General features: G+C 44.8%; 1 pseudogene; it reads left to right on the top strand.

Moving 5' to 3' along the window:
• The first annotated feature begins 976 nt into the window (after positions 1-976).
• LOC116274676 lies at positions 977-5,942 on the top strand (annotated as a pseudogene).
• Positions 5,943-7,061: the final 1,119 nt, after the last annotated feature.

Here is a 7,061-nt window from a genome sequence, read left to right as displayed (position 1 = left end):
ATCTTATCCGAGCAATTTCCCCAGGTTACCCCAGATAAAAGAGCAGCTCACCCACCCCAGCATTCCTCTCTGCCTGACCCTCTTTTCCTTTTCCGTTTAGTACACATTGCTTGGCATAGACTTTACCAGCTCGTGGCTCGGTGCCTGAGTTGTTTGCTGTCTTTCTCCCTCCATTAGAATGTAAGTTCCATGAAGGCTGCCATCTGGTCGGGGTATTTCCACATGCCCCCACCACTTAGTATGGTGGCTGTCACAGTGTGGGGGTGCCATAAATGTTTGATGGACACGTAAAGAAATGAGTGAACAGACCAGCAAGCTGGCTGTCTTCCTGATTATGTACACAAGGATGAATGGGGAAAATAGCAAGGTTTAGGGTAGGCCGTAGAGAGGAGAGAAGAAAGCAGAATGACACAAGTGGGGTGATTTTGTTTTGCAGTTTTTAATATTAGGTATTATTTGATGCCAGAGACAATACATGCACCAGGCATGGGGGGGCCCAACTGTCAAGGTGCTGCAAGTCCATGGAGGCTTGAGACTGGGAAACAGGTGGCACACACTGGGAGCATGGCCGTGTGTTCTGCAGGGATCTCTGAGGCTCACGGATGAGCATCATGATTAGCCTGTGGGTCAGGGAAAGCTAGACAATCCCTAGGAGGACTCGGCAAGAAGGAGAATCCAGAAGAGGCACTCCTGGAATCAGGAAGAGCAGGTAAAGTTCCACAGCCTGGTGGGTTGGAGGAGCCCTGAGCAGTATGATAGAGCATGAACCTAGAGGAAGGTGGCGGGGAAGGGAGGGGACGGCAGACAGGCCTGTGGGGCCCAGATCATGAACAGACTTGTTTGTTATACTAGGAAGTTTGAACTGTATGCTGAAAGCAATGGGAACCAAGCAAGAGAGGTTCAAGCAGGCCGATGGCACAATCAGATGTGCATTTTATGAGGCTCTTTCTGGCAGCAGCCTGTAAAAAAGATTGGCATGGATGTGAGATTAGAGGCCAGGTGAGGCAAATATATCCAGATGTCCTAGGGATGGTCCAGGAACCCAGCACCAAATTGTTGTGAGACAATGCAAACCATGTGCCCTAGCTCTAGCCATGGGAGCCTGGGAAGCTATTTTCACTTTCTTTCTCCCTGTGCCAAGTTGAGGGGGTGGGTGCCATCTAGATCTAGTTTCCTAAAACCTTGGACTCCAGGAGAAGGCAAAGGTTTCATGCAATGACATCTTGAAACCTTGATTGGGCTTCATGTTCTGCCTTTTTTCACCATCCAGAGGGGTTCTTATAGGGATGGTGGAGCCCCGATGAACTATTACCACAAGCCAGTGCTGAGGCATAGGCCAAGGACCTTGAGGTCCAACCAAAAGGGAGGATATTTGGGAGGCCCAGGTACCAGGTTGATCATGTTTTAAATGAAGTGTCTAGGGCCTTAGCATCAGAGGGGTGGCCAGAGAGGGGACATTCAGGGTATATAGACAAAGCAGCTGCATTTCAGCTGATTGGGGTTAGCATTCTCCAGGAGAATCAGCTGCATTTCAGCTGATTGGGGTACATCCTTCCCAGGAGAGGCCAAGGAAGACAGAGGAGATGTCAGGAACGGGTATCTGTAGCTACCCAAATGTCAACAGGAGATCTTCCGAGACTCTTGGTTTGCTCCCAGATGCTTGGTAGCTTTCATGTGGCAGTGTCTACACAACAGCAGAACTCTTGATAATTTTCCCTGAGCTCACCTACCCATGTGGCACTTGTTGAGAATTCCAGGAATGAGAGAAAGGATGGAGTGGGGTCTCTCAGGGTATGTAAAAAATACTTGGAGCTGAGCAGTGGGTGAACTCTAGGGGTCTGGCTTCCAACAATGAGTCATAAAAACTGGGAGAGGTCAAGATTCAAGATAGCCCTTGTTTCTCATATGGTTTGTGCAAAGCTCCTGTGCTGTGAGAGAACATTCTGCATTCAAGGAGTTTACAGATGTTCAGGGTGGCTGGAATGAGAAATACAAGGAGGTGGGTGTATGAGTGAGGTTGAGAACAGAGGCCAAGTCAAACAGAGCTTTGCAAATCATGTCAAATATTTGAACAAATGTCTGAAACAGGTGCCCATAAGTGGCTTTTATAGGTTCCCTGTGCCTCTTGTTATACATGAGTGGCATGGAGATTTCAGTTAGAAGCTTAGAAGGTCTGGGGTTCAATGTGATGCTTTGATATATGTATATATTGTGGAATGACTATATTAAGCTAATTAACATATCTGCCACCTCACATACTTATCATCTTTCATAACGAGAACATTTAAAGTCTACTCTTTCAGCAATTTTGAAGTCTATAATATATTATTACTAACTATGGTCACCACGCTGTGCCATGCTGAGACCGTCTTAAAATATCTTTCTCTTGTATAATTGAAACTTTGTACCCTTTGATCAACACTACTTGTTCCCCACCCCACTGCACTCCTCAGCCTTTTGTAGCCACCGTTTGACTCTCTACTTCTAGAAATTCAACTTTTTTAGATTCCACATATAAGTGAGACATGCTGTATGTGCTTTTCTGTGCCTGTTTCATTTCATTTAGCATTATATTATCCAGGTTCACCCATGTTGTCACAAATGACAGAATTTCCTTCTTTTCAAAGGCTGAATAGTATTCTATTGTGTATATTGTGTGTACATACTACATATTCTTTATCCATTCACTGGTTGATAGACACTTAGATTGATTCCATGTCTTGGTTATTGTGAAAGATACTGAAGTGAGAAGGAGAGTGCAGATATATCTTCAACAGACTGATTTCAATTTCTTTGGATGTATACCCAGAAGTTGGATTACTGGGTCAACTGGTCATTCTAATTTCTGTTTTTTGAGAAAGCTCCATATTGTTTTCCATAATGGCTGTACTAATTTACATTTCCACAGTCAGTGTACAAGGGTTCCTTTTTTTTCCACATCCTCACCAACATTTCTTTTTTGTCTCTCTTATAATAGCCTGTTAGAAACAGGTGTGAAGTGATATCTCATTGAGGTTTTAATTTGCATTTCCCTGCTGTTGGCCATTTGTACGTCTTCTGTTGAGAAATGTCTACTCAGGTCCTTTTCCCACTTAAAATATTGGATTGTTTTCTTGTCGTTGAGTTGTTTGAGTTCCTTATGTGTTTTTGATATTAACTCCTTAACAGATGAATTGTTTGCAAATATTTTCTCCCTGTTTATGGGTTGCCTCTTTATTCTGTTAGTTGGTTCCTTTGCTGTGTAGAAACTATTTAGTTTGTATTTCTGGTGCTACAGAAATACAGGGGTTCATAAGAAATGACTATGAACAATTATCTGCCAAAAAATTGGATTTTTTTGAAATCCAATCTAGCTGAAATGGATACATTTCTAGACACATACAACCTACCAAACTGAATCATGAAGAAATAGAAAATCTGAATAGATCAATAATTAGTAAGGGGATTGAATCAGTAATAAAAAGCTCCCCATCAAAGAACAGCCTAGGAATAGATGGCTTTATAGTTGAATTCTACCTAATATTTAAAGAAGAAAAATATCAATTCTTCTCAAACTCTTCCAAAAAATTGAAGCAGAGGAAATACTTTCAAATTCATTTTTCAAGCCTGCCTTTACCCTGGTATTAAAGCCAGACAAGGACACTACAAGAAAATAAAATTACAGGCCAATATCCCTGATGAACATAGATGTAAAAATTGTCAACAAAATACTAGCAAATTGGATTCAACAGCACATAAAAGGATCATGATCACCATGATCAAATGAGATTTACCCCTGGGGTGCAAAGATGGTTCAACATACACAAATCAATAAATGTGATACACCATATTAACAGAATGAAGGGCAAAAACCATCATCTCGATACAGAAAAAAAAAATTTGATAAAACCCAACATCTTTTCATGATTAAAACTCTCAACCGAAGAAATGTACCTCAACACAATAAAGGCCACATATGACAAGGCTATAGCTAACACCACACTCAATGGTGAAAAGCTGAGAGTTTTTCTTCTAAGCTCAGGAAAAAGGCAAGGACGTCACTCCTGACACTTGTGTTCAACATAGTGCTAGAAGTTCTAGCCAGAGCAGTTAGGAAAGGAAAAGATACAAAAGGCATCCAAATAGGAAAGGAAGATGTGAAATTGCCTCTATTGGCTGGCAATCTGGTCTTACACAGAGAAAATCCTAAAGACTCTGCCAAAAATTGTTAGAACTGATAAACAAATTTTTCAGTTTCAAGATACAAAATCAACATCAAAAATCAGTAGTGTTTCTATACACTAACAACAAATTTTCTAAAAAAACAATTAAGAGGGCCGGGAGCGGTGGCTAACACCTGTAATCCCAGCATTTTGGGAGGTCAAGGTGGGCAGATTACAAGGTCAAGAGTTTGAGACCAGCCTGGGCAACATAGTGAAACCCTATCTCTACTAAAAATACAAAAATTAGCCTGGCATTGTAGCGGTACATGCTTGTAATCCCAGCTACTCAGGAGGCTGAGGCAAGAGAATTGCTTGAACCGGGGAGGTGGGGGTTACACCACTGAACTCCAGCCTGGGCGGCAGAGCAAGACTCTGTCTCGGGCAGGGGATGAAAAAGCAATTAAGAAAATCCCAGCTCTCTGCTCCTCCCATTCAACAGACAGCTGCATCTTCTCGTGCAGCGCCAGCTGCATCCCTGAGACATCATGGTGAAGCTGAAGCCTGGACTCAAATGGGTTTGGCTGTATTGGGTGCCTGGTCACCAGGGCTGCTTTTAACTCTGGTAAAGTGGATATTGTTGCCATCAAAGACCGCTTCATTGACCTCAACTACATGGTCTACATGTTCCAGTATGATTCCACCCATGGCGAATTCCATGGCACCGTCAAAGCTGAGAACAGGAAGCTTGTCATCAATAGAAATCCCATTATCCTCATCCAGGAGCTAGATTCCACGAAAATCAAATGGGGTGATGAGTATGTTGTGAAGTCCACTGGCGTCTTCATCATCATGGAGAAGGCTGGGGCTCATTTGCAGTGGGGAGCCAAAGGGGTCATCATCTCTGTCCTCTCTGCTGATGCCCCCATGTTCATGATGGGCTTGAACCATGAGAAGTAGGACAACAGCCCCAAGATAGTCAGCAACGCACCCTGTGCCATCAACTGCTTAGCACACCAGGCCAAGGTCATCCATGACAACTTTGGTACCGTGGAGGGACTCATGACCACAGTCCACACCATCACTGCCACCCAGAAAACTGTGGATGACTCCTCCGGGAAACTCTGTTGTGACAGCCACAGGGCTCTCCAGAACATCATCCCTGCCTCTACTGCCAAGTCTGTGGGCAAGGTCATCCCTGAGCTGAATGGGAAGCTCACTGGCATGGCCTTCTGAGTCCCCAGTGACAACGTGTTGGTCATGAACCTGACCTGCTGCCTGGAAAAACCTGCCACATATGATGACATCAAGAAGGTGGTGAAGTAGCATCCGAGGGCCCCCTCAAGGGCATCCTGGGCTACGCTAAGCACCAGGCTTGTCTCCTCCGACTTCAACTGCGACACCCACTCCTCCACCTTTGATGCTGGGGCTGGCATTGCCCTCAATGACCACTTTGTCAAGCTTATTTCCGGGTATAACAATGAATTTGGCTACAGCAACAGGGTAGTGGACCTCATGGCCCACATGGCCTCCAAGGAGTAAGACCCCCAGACCACCAGCCCCAGTGACAGCATGAGAGGAAAAGAGAGGCCCTCACTGCTGGGGAGTTTCTGCCACACTCAGTACCCCACTACACTGAGAATCTTCCCGCCTCACAGTTTCCACGCAGATCCCCTGAAGAGGGAGGAACCTAGGGAGCCCCACCTTGTCATATATCATCAATAAAGTCCCCTGTGCTCAGGAAAAAAAACAAAAACAAAAACAAAAAAACTCCATTTACAATAGGATTGAAAAAAAAAAAGTTCATTTCTGCTCATGTTGTCAGCAGCTGTGGCTCTGCTCTGCATGTCTTCTTGTTCCAGGATCCAGCTGTAAACCAGACTCATCCTGAACACATTGTTTTGCGACCGAGGGAGAAGAGGGCCCGCAGACCCATGTGGTGCTTCTTCAAGCCACTGCTCACCAGGCGGCACAGATCACTTCTGCTTACATCCTGTTAGCCAAAGCAAGCCCCCTGTCCAGGCCTGAGGGAGTAGGGAGAGGACCTGCACCTCTCCCATAGGCAACAAAGGAAGGGTAAGGGATAACTGGGCACAAGAATAGGATTTGCCCCACTCCCTGTTTTTAAATGTTGGCAACTGAATTAAAAGTGTCATAAATGCTGGGCAGAGCCAAATAAAACACAAGAAACCACAAGCCATGGATGTACAACCTCTAATTTAAAAAGTCAGAAATGGAGTGAAAGCCTTGTTCTCTTCCTTGAAACATACACACTACCTCAGAGTCTGCCGAGTTGAACAGTCCTCTCAAAAAGGAAAAGTGGTTACTTTGCCTTTAACAGTATGGGTGAATCTATACTAGCTCCTAGTATAACCCAGCACCCCTGTTTTTCTAGAGGTGGTTTGTTTTTTTCCTTCTCGCTCTCTTCTTTTCTCATTTCCCTGGCTCCCTTAGCCTTTCAGAAATGCAAATACAACCATTCTCCTCCCCCTCACCCGACATTCCCTACAGGGCAAGTTTTTCTAACTGTGTGCTCCAAGACAGATCTCTCCTGGAGAGCTGACGGTCGATTTGCAGACCAAAGCACACCCACCAAGGAACTTTCCCTTCCAGAGGTTGCCTCAGAACTTCCATCTTCCCAGGGTTGCCTCAGGGCTTCCATCCACCAGGAGGGCAAATCGAAAGCACACCCGCTTGGCCACTTTTTCAACTTACTTCTGCCCAGGAAGGCGCCAGCTCAACACCAAGCTAGGAGGGGCACCCCTGCCTTTGCTCATTTTCTCCCTTACCCTATAAAAATCCCTGCTTTCTGCTCCCAAAGTGAAGCAGCACATTTTAAGGTAGGACCCTTTGTACCCCTTCCCCAACCTAACTTTGGAATCAATTCGCTTTTTTTTGTATCAGACCTTGCTCTTGTTAGCT

Source organism: Papio anubis, chromosome 1 (assembly GCF_008728515.1).
Source record: "Papio anubis isolate 15944 chromosome 1, Panubis1.0, whole genome shotgun sequence".
In the NCBI taxonomy this organism is placed as follows: domain Eukaryota; kingdom Metazoa; phylum Chordata; class Mammalia; order Primates; family Cercopithecidae; genus Papio; species Papio anubis.
Note: the sequence above shows the minus strand (reverse complement) of the source record. Positions and strands in the feature narration are given on the sequence as shown.